Source organism: Macrobrachium rosenbergii, chromosome 17 (genome assembly GCF_040412425.1).
Source record: "Macrobrachium rosenbergii isolate ZJJX-2024 chromosome 17, ASM4041242v1, whole genome shotgun sequence".
Lineage (NCBI taxonomy): Eukaryota > Metazoa > Arthropoda > Malacostraca > Decapoda > Palaemonidae > Macrobrachium > Macrobrachium rosenbergii.
In genome coordinates, this window is record NC_089757.1 from 39,916,584 (window position 1) to 39,932,571 (window position 15,988).

Consider the following 15,988-nt stretch of genomic DNA (forward strand, 5'->3'; position numbering starts at 1 on the left):
TCTCCCTATGTAAAGACCGAGGGTTTGTATTCATGTAGGAACAAGTGAAAAATTTTTAATTGGGTAGTGTGGATAACCGAGGGATGCGCCTATAGCTCATTAACAATGACTCCCAATGAAAAATTGCATAGAATGATTGTTGTTCAGCATGCCCGAATCTACCCAAGAAGTAACTTACCTGACCAGTTTGCTTGATTTTCTCGAACAACAATTTTTTCAGCATAGCGTAACTTTTTCTAAGTACCAAGTTGGCATGAATGGTGTCACGCAGCACCACTCTCCCATAGTTCTTAAGATGGCTGAAGTGCAGCCCTCCTTTCACCCCGTAGTTCCTAAGGCTGCAGCCGTACATCGCCCTGACCTGACCATGGGAAATTTAATTCCGTCCAATTGTATCTCAGGCTGACCCAGGTCATTCCCTAGTGCTTACGGATTAAATACTTCGAACCAATCAGAATTTGTCTTATCAATATGATTCATAGGCCCATGCCCAGACCACAGTCTTGCTTTCTTTCCTTCTGTAACCGCCGAGATAGAGAGTCACGATATCTAGAAGGTGTTCCGTGTCCATTTCGGGCATTTCTTGATTTAATTAAGCGCGTCTGTCTGCTCAAGAGCCGCCCGACATCCCCCGTTTCTGATTTACTTTCCTGACCGAGTACAGTAAGACCTTGACCGAGTACTTCCCATTCACCTGATCGGCAGCCAGCATCTGCAAAGAAGCCAAGGATGATAGGACCTGCAAAGAAGCCAATACTGTTACCTTCATGGTCAGACAGCAGCAATTTTGAATAAGGTAAGCAGAGCATTTACCTTTCTTTTTACATTTGTTTTATTGCAAGGTGAATTTTGATGTTTTGGAATGGAGCCTAGTATGCAGTTTCTTGATAGCTATATAACCTTGTTTTCTGTTATTACCTTCCTCACGTCGCTTGTTTTTTGTAACCCCTGTGACTAGTGTGCGCAGTGCAACATTACCGCTTGCCAGAACATACGAGCTTGCCAAGAATCTTTCAAAATGTGGATAAGGCGCAAAGCGCTGTTCCTCCACCCCCAAACTGAAAGCAGAAATGTTAAAAAAATTAGCGTTACAAAATTAGTGTCCATTCTATTGTAGGTAGGGAGTAGCCAACTGATGTTTCTTACTTAGGCTCCAAGTAGCCTAGGCTAGCGCTTTCTGTAGCTGCGCTCTTTTTCTGTTACCCCTGTGGCTAGCGTGTGCAGCGCAACATTACCGCTTGCCAGAATGTATAAGCTTGCCAAGAATCTTTTAAAATGTGGATAAGGCGCGAAGCGCCGTTCTGCCACCCCCAAACTGAATGCAGAAATGTTTAAAAAATGAGCGTTACAAAAACTGTCCATTCTAATGTAGGTAGGGAGTAGCCTAACCGATGTTTATGTAGGCTACAAGCAGCCTAGGCTAGCGATTTCCGTAGGTGCATCAGGGCCTACTGTAAGTAGTGGTGGGTCAACATTTTGTGTGCTGAGTACCGGGTCAGCCTCATGTATGTAGTGTAGCGGGTCAGCATCACGTATGTAGTGTAGCAGGTCAGCATCACGTATATAGTGTAGTAGGTCAGCCTTAACGTATGTAGTGTAGCAGGTCAGCATCACGTATATAGTGTAGTAGGTCAGCCTTAACGTATGTAGTGTAGCGGGACAACCTTTTACATGCAGACTAGCGGGTCAGAAAATCAGGAATCAGTATGTTACAGACGGCGTAGAACCCACCTGTTACTTTCCCCCACCCAAAACCCCGGTTCCCAATAGGGTCCCCCTTACCATTTAGTAGTTTTCGTGTTGCTTTTTTTTTTGGCACCACCAATAAAAGCAGTGATTTTTTCTACCGTTATCAAGCACAGAGGGAGCATTTTTTTCGTTATGTTTTCTATAGCAAATTTTTTGGTGCCAAATTGGGGTTACCGTGGACCTTCACAGGCTCCAATTAATTTGTATTTTTCTAACATACAAACTTGAGGTCTTTACACAAAAGGCCCACCTCATACCACCCCTCATTCTTTTATCTGGGCCAAAAGGTAAACTGAAGAGGTTGAATACATACTGGTTTGGTGGGTGGTAATTTCGCCCCTACTACCATAGGTAACTGTTACCATAACCGCCTTGCAAAAGTTTTATGGCTGGACTTTCCAGCTTTGCCAAAAGTTATCCATATGTATAGACCTCAGGTTTGTATGTTAGGAAAAATATAAATTAATAAGAAATTTGTCATTTTTATGTTAATAGATACCAAACCCATCAGTCAGTGAGCTACTTATAAGGAAAATTGGCTAGAATTTTCTTTGGCTTGAATAAATATTTTGGTTGTTGATAATGTAACAGCTTCTAAATGTTCCTCAGCAGCTATGCTGTTTTTCAATTTTTTTAGTAATAATCTTTGCCTTTTAGTTTTGTAAGGCTTAGTCACTTGCATGTTCTTAACATGTTGTGACCTACCTTAGTTAAGGTGGGCCTTCAGTGGTGGTCGTCCATTGTTTTCCTGCATGTACAGAGCTGGAGTAGATACCATAATGTGCTCCGAATAATGAGAAGCTTCAGTGTGAACCTCCTTGCTTTGCGACCGGATAACGAGAGGCTTCGTCTTTCCCAGCTTTGTTTTGAGGCTTGTGAGAGGAAATGTTCGATGACCGAAAGGGCAAAGTCAGGCTGCTCCGAATGTCAAGAATTTTGTTGCGACCCTCTTAGCTTCATGAAGAACATCAGGAAGCTTCATTGTGACCCTTTTCACCTTGTGACTTGAGGGAGGGACGTCATTCAGTGACTCCAAGTACAGAGTCGCACCACCCCAAACAGTGAGATGTTTGGTCATGCCCTCTTCACCACTCCAGGAACAGTTGAAGGGCCACTCACTGGTTGTGATGGGTGACAACACCACCCATGTAGCCAACATCAATAAGTATGGTGGGGCAGTCTTCCCCTGAAAGGTGCCTGATGGTACAGTACTATAGTAATGTTGCACAACAGTTCATAGGAAGCTGAGGTGAACACTTGAGGGAAGATGAACACAGTAGTGGTCCAAATGAAAAAGTACAGAATGGGCCCTACATCAGCGCGTTTAGGAAAATTCGCTGCCAACAATTCATTGTCAACAATTCACCACAGAACATATTCGCTGTCAGTCAGATGTTTGCCAAGCAGTTCAACACTCAAAAAAAATGAAAGAAAGGAGTGTATGCGTGTGTGTGTGTGTGTACATGTATTTTCTGATATTTTTAAAGATGCACATATACTGAAGCAAAACTGTAAAATCAAAGTATATTTTAGGAAGATAAAGATTTGCTGAAACTTAATATAAATATTTAAATACATATATAATTGCACTTAGATACTTATGAGAAATGTCATGAGCCACTCCACGCAAATAATCATTAACAATATCGTTTGGATCATATTTCTGAACAAGGCTGAATTCGTTGGGCGTAGTCATATTTTTTTTGCGGCAGGTTTTTGACCAACTATATACTGCTTAATTTAAACTTTATTTAGTATTTTTTTAATGCAATTAACCAATTTCCAGTATTGGGATTGCATACAGTCATCTGTTTTTCAATTGCTTGGTGCCCCTTTCCACAGAATTGTCTATTTTAGGTAAGTCATGTAACACTAAGTCCTAAATGTTCCAGATTTCTTGCTGCTTCAACACTGGCAGCATCCGTAACATGATTATGATTGATAGTCTTAATGATTATGTCACCAACTGTAGTCACTCAAGCTCGACTTCACTATGCTTTTCTTCACTTTGTTTATCTTTATGTTACATATGATTATCAATACACAGTTTTGTCTTTTCTTCCTTTGTCTGAGTAAACTTGAGATCCATATTCAAAGAAGGGTTTATTAAGTATTTTTACTAATACCAAAGTGAATGGCTATATGTACAGTACTCTATACACTTCCTCTGTCTGAATAAACTGAGAGGCTGTTTGTAGAGAATTTCCCCACTAATATGCCTATGCCAAGGTATTAACTGTTTGGATATGTTACCCGACACTGAAATCAGAATAAAAGACTATCGTACTATTTATATGAATAAATAAAAAAAAAGTTAGCAGTGAATTGCTTGACAGTGATTGCTGGTGGATTGTTAATGGCGTTTTTTCGGGATACTTATGCCTGGTGGCGGCAGACATGGTTTGAAGTGGAAAGGTCTGTCAATAGGCCTGTTCAACAGCCCAAAACGGCAAGCTACTACCCTGATTTCTAGTGCAAGAACCAAGAGCAACATATGTAGGACATTTTCTAGCATCCTTGAGACAAGAGAGATATATACAACTTCCCCCCATTCAGACTAACTGATGGTCTTCTGCTAATCAGGGTGCCAAAAAAGCTCTCACAGGACCTTTCAATGCTAGTCCTAGGTTACAGCAAAAGGTACTACAGGGCAGTGAGCTCCCCCCTCATTCATGGGGGGAGGCTATACAGCAGCTCCTTCCAAAAGGGGGATCTTTTAAGGGTCACTGCTGAGGCAATATCGGACACACTCCAACAATCCTCTACGAGGGTATACCAGTGAAAAAGGGCTGTCTTCTGTATTCAGTGCTTATGAAGGGGTCAGGCTCTCTTGAGAGGGGCAGCTCAAGGATACAGGAAGCCCTCTTATAAGTGTTCAGACTGAGAGGGGGGTAGACCTGTTCGTGTCCTGGGAGCTACCGACATTGTATAAGGAGTTTCAAACAATCAGACCCCCAGAGAAGTAAGGGCTCCTGAAACAGGGCGTTACTAGAACCCTTATAAGTTTGAGAGGCCTCCCCATAGAAGCCACAAGGGGGTGTAGAAAGTAAGGACTTGGAGTGGGAGATGGTACTCCTCCTGGTCTGAACCTTAGCCAAGAAGGTTGGGGAACCCCATGGTACAGAGTAGCCCTCTCGTAGGGTTGGATCCCCACGTCCTTCAGGTTTGTGCCAGAGTTCCAGGCAAAGACATAGAACCCCAGAGTCCCTGAACCTAAGTGGGAAGTTTATATGCCCCATACCTGCAAGAGTTCATCAAGGGAGTGAGGAGAAGATGTTGTGCCCCGTAGGAGTTGCAGGGCACTAGCTGAAACAGACAGAGGCTCGTCACCCTATATGTAGGTGGTTGTCCCAGAGTATGGGTAGTAAGTAGAAGAAAATGTAGAAAAACTCCACCTCCTTCTGGAGGCATGTGACATCCTCACAAGAAGGGGATGTCTTCCAAGGAGAGGCTCAACGGTCTGCAAACAGAAGAACCACCCAGCCCTCCGGGTGATGAAGGTAGGAGCTTGGAAGAGGCAGTCCGTGTCCTTCTGCCTCAGACTCCTAGCCTCAGGCACTGGACATGCTCACCCAGGGCCCAGTGGTTGTGGCCCAATAAGTAGTGCAGAAGGGGCATGGAGCCTGATGTAGGAGGACTACACCCATGGAGAGTGGCACCCCATGCTCCTGAAGGTGACGAGTGAGGAAGAGAAGCAGTAGACAGCCCAGCAAGCCTCATTAGATTGGACCCCCACAAAATAGAGGGGAGGGCTGCAGAGGCAGAGTTATAACAGGTTAGGAATAAAGCCCTGCCCTAGGACGGGAGTTGCAATGCTCCTCTCTTGAGGGAGAGTGAATTGTCAGGATAGGCTTGTAGCCCAGGCAGATAGTATTCTGGTGATGAAAGTGCCGAACAAAGGAGCCTAGAGGAATCTTGGGCACTCTGGTTACTTCTTGTAATAGGTAGATTGCCTCTCACCAAAGGAGCGAGGCTCCATTTATGAAAAGCGAAGGGTTGTATCACCATAGGAACAGTTACCAAATTTAAGTAATTTGCAATTTTCTTAGGTAACCTTAGCTTTTTATAAAGGACTCACCCCCTTCTAGCAGCCCTCTTCATTCTGGACCTACCTATTGGATGATCAGGATGGATCCTATAATGGCCTTAGTCAGTACACAGCACACATGTGTGACAAAATCAGTACTGTAATTCCATTTATGAAAAGCTAAAGTTTGTATACCAGAGAGAAATTCAGATAACTTGAAAATTTTGTATTTTATTAGCGTTTTTTTTTGTACTGCCCCACATCAAGCTACTATGAGTTTTACTGGAAAAATTTATGAATGATAACTAAGTTTCTAACTGTTGTTTTGAGGTTTTTAGTACACACCTGTTATTATATGATACAGATGAAATGTAGATTCTTACGGATACAACTTTCTCTACTGTAGTTATAATCTGGAAGTATGTAAAAAAAAAACAAAAAACTATTGGTTAACTTATTGTACAGTACTTTAGATTTGATGTTGTGATATGAGTGCATAATGTAGACTGTAAACTATTACACTTTTTCTTAGGTTGATTGTCAATTTGTGAATGTGTATTAATCAGAAACAAAATTATGTACTGTTATTTGGGATGAATCTTACCTATTTTTAAAGATAGCTATGTCTTTGCATCAACATATAAGTTAGCATTCAAATAAAAAGAAGATAGTTAGGCTGACCTGGATGACATGCTTCACCTGTTCTCCATAAGGTGTTTTGAATGTTTAGCTCATGTCAGAATTTCCCTTGCCATAGCAGTGGGCGTTTGTCGATATTTTTATGGTTTGGCTGTTGGCTGATTTCATGGTATTGTAATTATGCCATTGTTCTTTAGGATGTCTTCCATGGGAAGCAAGGCAAGAATGACAAGTTTTGTAGAAATGATGACTGTGTTAGTAGTAGGATGTTTAATTTTGAATTTGAAAGACAGCAGAGGTCAAGAGTGTGATCTTCAGAATAGATGTGAAGATTGGTTGAAGGACTTAGTGCTTAAGTGTCTTAGACATAAGAAAAGAAGGGAAGCAGTTAGATTGAGAAATAGATAGGTTAGGACATGAATCCGCCTCTTTTCCTCCTCCTCAAGTACTTTTGCCTTCATGTGTCTCTATTCAGTCTCCAGATCTTCCCTCTGCTACTCATTTAGCTAGCTTGAGCCTACTTCTTTAGTTCCACCTTCTGCTCCCCCTTTCAGTTTAGGAAAAGTGTACTGTATTGAGAAGCTAGAGCAGGATGTGAACTTACATGAGAATGGGTTAAAGGTTTGATGGAATTCTTGTTAGGAACCATCCCATATCCCCCCGTAGTATGCAGTCTTTTTTTTTTTTTAGATTTTTTTTTTTTTTTTTTTTTTTTTTTTTTTTTGCGCATTCCTCATTGAGAGGTGTGGTGTTGATGCCCTTGCCTGTCAGCAGCTTGAAATCAGGACTGCCCATTGACAGTTGGAAGAGTCTACTGCCAGGGAACGGAGTCAGTTCACTCCAATACCTATTTATTATGGTTGCCAATAGGTCGAATTGGTAAACATAAACCTTTTACTAAATTTTTACTTCACCATCATCGTAATCTAGTAATGATGATGTTGGTACTGCTAGGACTAATGGTATGGGTATAGATAATAATGTGTATATAGTGAGTTAATTCTAAAGTTATGTATCTCAGTTGATAGTTGAAGCAATCTCTTCTACTTCTTTATCTCATTCTAAATCCTTGTCAGCCATTCCTCTTCCTCCTTGAAATGCACTTGTTTAATAAATCCTGTTTCTTCAGCTATCAGCAGGTCTCTGCCTTCTACCTCCACTATGTTTTCCTTTCCAGTTCTACCACTGTCACAAAATCTTTAGTGTTTTCTAAGCTAGATGCCATTCTAGCTGCTTTATTAACCAAAGATTCAATTTTTGGGATTGGTATTAGGTAGGTAGAGACTGTTTCTTGCAAGGCAGGGTGTCAGAGGTTGCTGGCTTTTCTCTTCCCGTATCCCCCTGACCCTTCCCTGTTTTCTCTGGCACCTGTTGGTGCTTCATCTTCTCTTTCTCACCTTCCATGTGCCAATTCAGGTGAGCCACAGCAGTCAGCATTTTCTTCATTTTCCCCTTCAGTAGAGCCAGATGTTTGCTTTGAGGAATTGGCCACTGCCACCCTGTCTCCTTCTCTGGTGGAAGAGGAGTTTGAAGTGGGGCCTTCTGTATTTCGATGGTTGCTGGAGCGTTGTGCCTTGCTTTATTCTCATTCAGTGGGGGAAAGAGGTCCAGTAGGGACTAGGTCTATGATATCTTCAAGCATTTTGGCTCCCAATAAATCTTTAAAAGAAATCTAGACTTTCTCCTTCAGTTAGAGTGCATTTTGATGAGATTTTTTGGGCTCTGGCACATAAGGCTTTTTGTAAGAATGCCAGCTCTCATATCTCTTATTTGTGAACTTTGTAGAGTTTCATCTTATGATACGGCCACATTACCGGTGCTTTAACCTTTTTTGGTAGATGATTTGGATTTCTTTGCCTGTCTCGATCCTTTGGAGAGATGTGTTCTTGAGGCTGGCAAGGTGCTGTAGACGAACGCTGAGGTTGAAGCTTTTATCTTTTGTTGAACTTTCACTCAATACCATTGCTGCTTCTCTGCACCAGTTCAAGTAGTTTGTTGTGCCAGCTGGTATGAAGGCATGGGGGGAGTCATTGGAGGTTTTTGACTTGCATTGACAAGACTATTTGTGATGCTGGAGGCAGATGTTTGCATGCTTATACAGTACTAACTTGGGCTGTGAAGAAGAGAGAACAGTTATGCTCTTGTCTTTTGTTAAAGGTTTTACCTGCTCAGAAGATGGCAGCTGTTGTAGTTTCTCCCTTGGATCACCTATTCAACCAGGCTCTTTTTAAGGCGATAAGGGATGATATTTTGGTAATTGAAAATAGATAATATCTTAGACAGTCCCTCAAGTCAGGAATGAAAAGTACTGCTCCTTCTCTTCTGTCAAGCCCTCCAGTTAAAAGTCATCCCTCCTCCCCACAGGACTCTTCTTCATTTGCTAGTATCTTTCATGGATCTGCATAAGTATTCAGTAAAAGTAAAGCTACTCATTTTACTAAAAGGAAAGAAGTTTTCAGCCCAGGTTCTGATAGGTAACAGACAGCAGGTCTTCTGGCATTTTTGGAGAGACTTAAAAGCAAAAGCTGCCATCATTTCCTATAGCCTTACCTTTGTATCTTCACCAGCAGAAGTATATTATTCTTCAGAAAGAGGTTGTATCATGGTTAGTGAAGAATGCAATAGAACAGGTGTTAGTAAGTTCCCCAGGATTTTACAACCAACTTTTTTTTGGTGCCAAGTTTTGAGAGGTTGCCACCAGTGGTAGACATATCAAGACTGAACAGATTTATATGTCTGTCCCCATTTTCCATGGGATCATTAAGTGCAGTTCTTGTGGCTATCAGAAATACAACTGGATGATATCAGTGGACATTCAGGATGCATATTTCCACAACAATAAATCCTTTGTTGTGCAAGTTTCTTTGATTTGTATTTGCGGGGAAGGTATACCTGTTCAAAGCACTTGTTTCAGCCTGTGTAGAGCACCTCGAGTGTTCTCAAGGATTTTAGTAGCCTATAGGGGGATGGTGTCACCTCTTAGGAGTAGGAATTCTTCTCTACGTAAGACAACTAACTAATGTTGCCCACCTCTTTAGAGGGGATTCTGAGGGCCAAGGATCTGTTACTTCATGTGGCTCAGTCACTGGGTATCATGATCAGTTAGAAGTCTTCCCTGACTCCACTCAATACAAATTTCTGTCTGGGGATGAGGATAGATTTTAGAAATGTTCAGGCTTTTCTGTCAAAGAGAGATGAATAGACAATTTCTTATCTCCTCTCAGAGAATTTCAACCCTTAAAGAAGCTTCCAGTGAGGCAGCTGCTTTCTCTGTTGGGTCACATGGCCTCTCTGAAGAAATTTATCAAACTAGCAAGGATCAGGATGTAGCCAATTCAGTTCTTCTTGAAAGAGGTTTGGGACAGGAAGTCTCTTCCAGACTCGCATTTAGTCTTGGTTCCATTAAGCATTCGAAAGACTAGTGAAGACTTCTTGCAGGTTTATCTCTAGGAGTTGTGAACCCAGACCTCATCTTGTTTTCAGATGCATCAATGAGAGGTTGGGGAGTGTTTTTGGGCAACATAGAGATGTCAGGAGTGTGGTTGTCAGAAGAAAAAGAGTGCATATAAACGACCTCGAACTCTTGGGTGTATGGAAGAGTCTGTTACTTTTATTGAAGGGAAATATTCATAACATAAGCAGTTGCTATCTCATTTAGTTTTTTAAAAAATTTGTTACTTGAAGATGTGATTAATTTGGAATATAAAATTTAGGCCACAGGCAGAGTGCTGAGACCTATGAGGTCATTCAGTGCTGAAAAGGAAAGTAAGAGTAAAGGTTTTAAAGATGTAACAGTAGGAAAACCTTACAGTTCACTTTGAAACAATTGTTAGGAGAGGGTAGAAAATCAGATGGAAGAAAGTTAATATGAACAAAAGTACAGTAAAAAGAACGAAAGCAGTTGCAATTAGGGCCCAAAGGGATGAAGCAAATAGCCTTAAGTAATGCCTACAGTGTAGCATGTGAGATGCACTGATGGCACTACCCCCCTATGAAATGTGAATAAAGTGGTGCAGTGGAAGTTCAGTTCAGTTTTTGGCACTTGCTGCTTTAAGGACATTGAAACCACATTCAAGAACTGTAAAGCCCTCATTTTGCTAGTAGCAGCGGGTAAAGTCTTTTCCTGAACTGAAAGAAAGGGCAATCTTTTAGACTTTTTAAATCCCAGTTTTGTATTTTATGGGGAGTATGAAGGCACATATCTTTTATAGGAGCATACTTTGTATCATTAGGTATTCATCTTTTAGTTGACTCATTTTGGGGGCTTTTGGACCCGGGCATGCTGCTGCTTTTCTTACTGGGTGAAGCTGAACAGTTTTCTCTGCAAAGGCTGTTCTTAGGTGGCAGTAATGTCCAGGAAGGATTCCAGTTTTCTCTGCAAGGCTGTTCTTGGGTGGCAGTATCCAGGAAGGATTCCAGATAAGTTGAGAATGTTTTGGATTTCATGCAAGAAAGTTTTAGCTTGCCTGGCTGTGTGGATTTTGTCTAGTTGCACTACCCACTATCCTATTCTCACTCTGGGGACACCAGGGAAGATTTATCCCAAGTAATATGAATTTTCATAATAAAATTTATTATTTGGACATTTACCTACTGTTAAAGTAGACCCCACAGAGCCTCACCATGACTTAGAGGGCTGTCAAGGAGAGTTCTGATAAGCTAAAACATTCAAAATACACTTAGTGGAGAAAAAGTGAACTACAGTCATCTGGGTCAGCCAAACGATCTTATTTGAATGCCGACTCACCTGCTGGCTCAGAGATATAGCTATGGTATCTTTAACAGTAGGTAAGTATCCAAATAATAAATTCTATTATGAAATTGATATACTGTTTACTTTTCTGCCATCCAGAGTAACTATTTGAACAGGAAAGTTATGGACTGAGTGAACATTGAATTCAGGATGAAAGCAAGAAAATGGTGGGTTTTACAAGTTCTTTTAGGTTGTATAAACAGTATTTATGATATTCTTGCAGAGTTTCAGAAAGGTTCCTTTTACAAATGTTATAAAAAAGCATTATTTAACCATGCTACAGAACATAAAACAGTATTGAAATTATTGACAGTTATTATTGAAGTTTCTCAGATCTTGAGAACTTCAGCCACAGCAGATAGTAATTTTGTTTAGCAATGGCCATGATAATTTTAAGAATTTAGATTTTCTTTTTTGCATTGTGTGTAATGTTTTTGTAAAATTTAAATGGTTTTTTCAATTTCAAGGGAACCAAGAGAGGTATTTCAGCACTTAATCTTTGTAAGAGAAATTAATTATTAATTGATAACACTGTACATACAAGGCAGAGTTTACCACCCTCTAGAACGACATATGCTTTTGTTATGCTCTTTAATCTGTTGTACAAGACAGTTCTTGCAAATGGCATTTTTAGGTAACTGAACTCTAGCTATTATAAGAAAACAAGACTAAGTGTGAGCTTGGTAGTACTTTTTCTTTCAGCTGGTAGTAATGAAATATCCAAATTTAAGGCATCATTTCTTTACAGAGTTGGTCCAACCTTTCAGAGGTAGTTTATAACCCTTTCGCTGCGTGCGACTGATCTCCTCAGTCGTTAAGGCGTCATCCACGACGTTGGACCGATCTCCGCAGTCATCATTCATTTGGTTCTAGTTAGGCAGCTCATAATACATAATACTTTTCCCTCATCATTGTAAGGGGCTTTTGTCAATATTCTAGTGACAAATGGCAAACATTTGATTTCCAGCTTACAGGATAATCTCAGGACAAGAACTAGACCTTCAGTAACCATCAAAATGCCATGAAGGAGGGAGAGCTCTCTCAGTGATGAAATAGTACACAAGCTTTTATTTGGAAATGACAATGATGATAGCAGTAGACCTGAATTATCAGATACTGTAATTCTGATAGTAACAGTAGTGAATATGGTGATGTTTATTTTATCATAGTTATAAACAAACCTTAGATCATTTTTTTACTTCAAGTTTTATCAGAGATGATCATGAATCAAAGGAAATGACAGAGGAGGAGGGCAGATTCGTTAAGCACCAGATGTGGTGTGAGTAAACAAAGAAAACATAATAAAAATTTACTATTGGAAGACCATTGAAGATTTTACCAGTAAAAATCGGTACTCTGAAACTTGTATTGGAGATAATAAATTCACATTTTCTACAGAATGCCAAGTCTGTTTTTTTTGTTAGGTTTTTCCAGATTAGATTTTTAGTCAAAAGTATGTGTTCAAGGTTTGTAATAAAGATTTTCAAACTGAATAACAAAAATGGTGTTAATTTGCTCCATTCTTTGAGAGGTATCACACTGACATGAATCACTAATAAAAGCTACATAATTCAGTATTTGAATAATTACCTACATGTCATTTGCATATTTTATCACACTACTATAATAAAACATTTAACATAATAGTACCTGTACAATGTAATAACAGTAATGAAAATAACAAAGAATCGAAATACAAAAAGTCAGTTGGTTATACGTTTGGCAGGACACTGATCTCCTCACCAGTGGCAATAACAGGCTCACAGCAAAAGGGTTGAGAGCTGCAAGTAATTTCTAATATCCAAAGCATGCTGTTTACACCTTCGTATACCATAGTTGCAGGAGTACTTGTAAAATCTTGCTTCATGTTTTGGAAATTATCAAGTTTTAGCCGTTTAACATAATAGAACTGCATTTATTTATAGCATGAATGGTTTGGATTTTGTTTTGTTTGAAAATTTAATTTCCAGTAACGTACTTTGTAAGAGTATTATTGTTCAAAATGTGTATATATTCCTGTGGAGTAAGTCTTGGAGCTCTTGTAGTTTGCACCCATACAACCTTTTGCAACAAATTAGTATTGTCTGTTTGTTTATTCGGGAAAATGTTTAAAAGATACAAATATTAAAAAGCTGTTTAAGTTGTGTATCTGTAGTTATTGTAGCTTCTGTTGAGCAAAAAACCAGATTTTGTGAGGAGTGGTTCAGAGGATAACAGGTAATATGAATTCATGATATGCCTAATTTTTTTCTATGAAAGCTAAAGGAGCTCTGCTTTACCATGGGAGTTGGTTAACACTTCAATTATATCGGCTAATTGTGATGGAACATATATATTTGTTCAGAGATGAAGAATCTTGATATGGTTTACCAAAGACAAGGCTTAATTTTCTTGTAAGTTTTTCAATTATTGCAGTTGTTATCCATTTTCTTAAATTCTGTTTTCTTCACTGTAATGTTGAACTCATTTTTATATTGTAATTGAGAGTATCGTGTTGCCAGTTGCTGAACGTTTGTTCATAATGGTATACCCATTTACATTTAATTGTCAAAGCAAGGTTGCTCAGTTGTCCACATCTATTGTGTCAGGCTCAGTTTTTCATTTACTGATGATGAGCGTAACTTTAATATGTATACAGTAGTAGCAACCATAGGTACTGGCTTTGCAGTAAGAATGAGATTTTGACCATTATTATTTTACTGAGACCTAACAATCTGCCAAGATGTTCATTTTTATGGTACCATTGTCAGAGGTACCAAAACATTGAAAGACATTGACCTTGAATGTGCAGAAAGTATGTGAGAACAAGCTCTAATATACAAAATGACAGAAGGCTCCCATTTATTTCAACATACCACAGAACAGTTCCTAAGCAGCTGATACTGCCTATTTTTTATATGGGAGCAAGTTAGGACTAATGCTTTAAGACCAAGTCACCACAGATATTTGAAAATCAAGAGGTTGTGATGTATGAATTCAGTAGTAGTCAAAGTCCAACTCAAAGAACAGTTTTTTTTTTTTTTTGGGGGGGGGATATTTAACTGCACACTCCACAGGTCAAAATCATTACTTAAAGTATGAAAATGTGATAGAATTTTTATATTTTTGCCTATTCGTTTGTGTTCTACTCAGGCAAAGTCCACTAGTGGCTAGTTTTAGATGGTACCAAATTGCTACTAATTGTTTTAAAGGAATCATTATTGTTTGAAGCTGTAAACATTGTTTTCTTGTTTCAATTGCTACTTTGCAATTGCTTTATTGTAAATTATACCATTATTATCATCAGAGTTTATTGAATTTTATTTCTGACAGGATACTTTAAGTAATGCTTTTAACCTATGGAGTGTGCCGTTAAATACCAAAAAAAAAAAAAGTAAGTTACTTTTTCTTACCAATATATCCCAGAAATATTAGTCTCCCTTTATTACTGATTTAAAAAACTAGAAATTCAGGAATGATAACTCTTTCTGTTTGGACTTGATCAAGACCCAGCGCAGATAATGTCTTTGATTCATGACAGACAAAGTCATCACTTTATGCTCTGTGGGTTAAAGGTTATGCCTTGGTTGGTTTGATGTATGTATGATTGTTGCTTAAATGATATATATTTGCATATATTTTTTAAAACTGTTAGACAAGGCTTTCTTTCAAAATAGTTTATTTTTATTAAAACATGAATTGTGACAAATTTTAATAGAAGGTAATCAAACACAGCAATGTTCCTAGTTTTATTCTAGTCCAAAATTCCATATTGTTCCACAAAAATCAACAAGGATTTAATGTTAACGTATTTACTAACACCTTAAATTTCTTTTCAATGTGTGTCAGTGATCAGCTGTATAAATTAACAGTTTTACGTGTTAACATAATAACAGAATGGCAGTGAGGTTTATTCTTAACCAGGCGCACGAAGGTTTACGACATATTATTCTTAACCAGGCGCATGAAGGTTTACGACATATATGTGACAAAAATTTTGTTTTTTTTTAAATTAAAAATGTTAGCATATCTATACAGTAATCCCAACATCTCATTCAAAAATCAAGTGATAAAGTTTGTAATGACACAGTGAAGAGTACCAGGGCACATTACAGGATACTGCAAAGGAATGATTCAATAGTTCTAAATATGCAAATACCTTGCCCTTATCAACACTCAGGTACCACAAGAGCAAATAAAATAAAGATTTGCTTTTGTGTAAAATCTGAAATGGGGTTTTAAATGGCATAACAACAACAGGTAAGTTTAACATATATTAAATACTAATAATCTAAACATATTCTTAAAAATTTACTATACAGTGTTGTATAAGAAAGAGATTTCCTTTAAAGATACAGTATACAGCATCTTTGTTACATATTTCCAGTAGGTACTCGCAACTGTGAGTGGATCTACTATAAATCACCCGATACTTTCAAATATATGTAATATCACTTTTGAATCTCATATATACCGCTATATGTATTTACAAGGCAATATAAAAACTGAAACTCAAACCAAATAAACTCTTGCACTGCACAGGATCTACAGAGAAAGCTACAAACAGTTTTGTCACATATATCCCTTACATAAATTGTTACCTTCCCATATTGATATACCATTGTAGATTGATAAAAATTGAAACAGTAATATCAATTCTGCCACTGCTGTTGTATATACCTACTCATTTTGTATATTTCATGATCAACTTCACATACATTTTCCTTTTCTTCACATACAGCATTCACTAACATATTATAGAGGGATCAGAAATTTGTTTTTATTTAGCATTTCCCAACGTTTTGTGAGAGAGAGAGAGAGAGAGAGAGAGAGAGAGAGTG

The 15,988-nt window shown here is 38.7% G+C and overlaps 1 protein-coding gene across 1 annotated transcript in view; it reads left to right on the forward strand.

Moving 5' to 3' along the window:
* Epg5 (ectopic P-granules autophagy protein 5) overlaps positions 1 to 14,886 on the forward strand; it is a 474,230-nt gene extending 459,344 nt beyond the window's left edge. Inside the window, exon 43 of the mRNA XM_067119916.1 lies at positions 11,917 to 14,886. The gene's annotated coding sequence lies outside the window, so the exon portion shown is untranslated. The remainder of the gene's footprint in view (positions 1 to 11,916) is intronic.
* Positions 14,887 to 15,988: the final 1,102 nt, after the last annotated feature.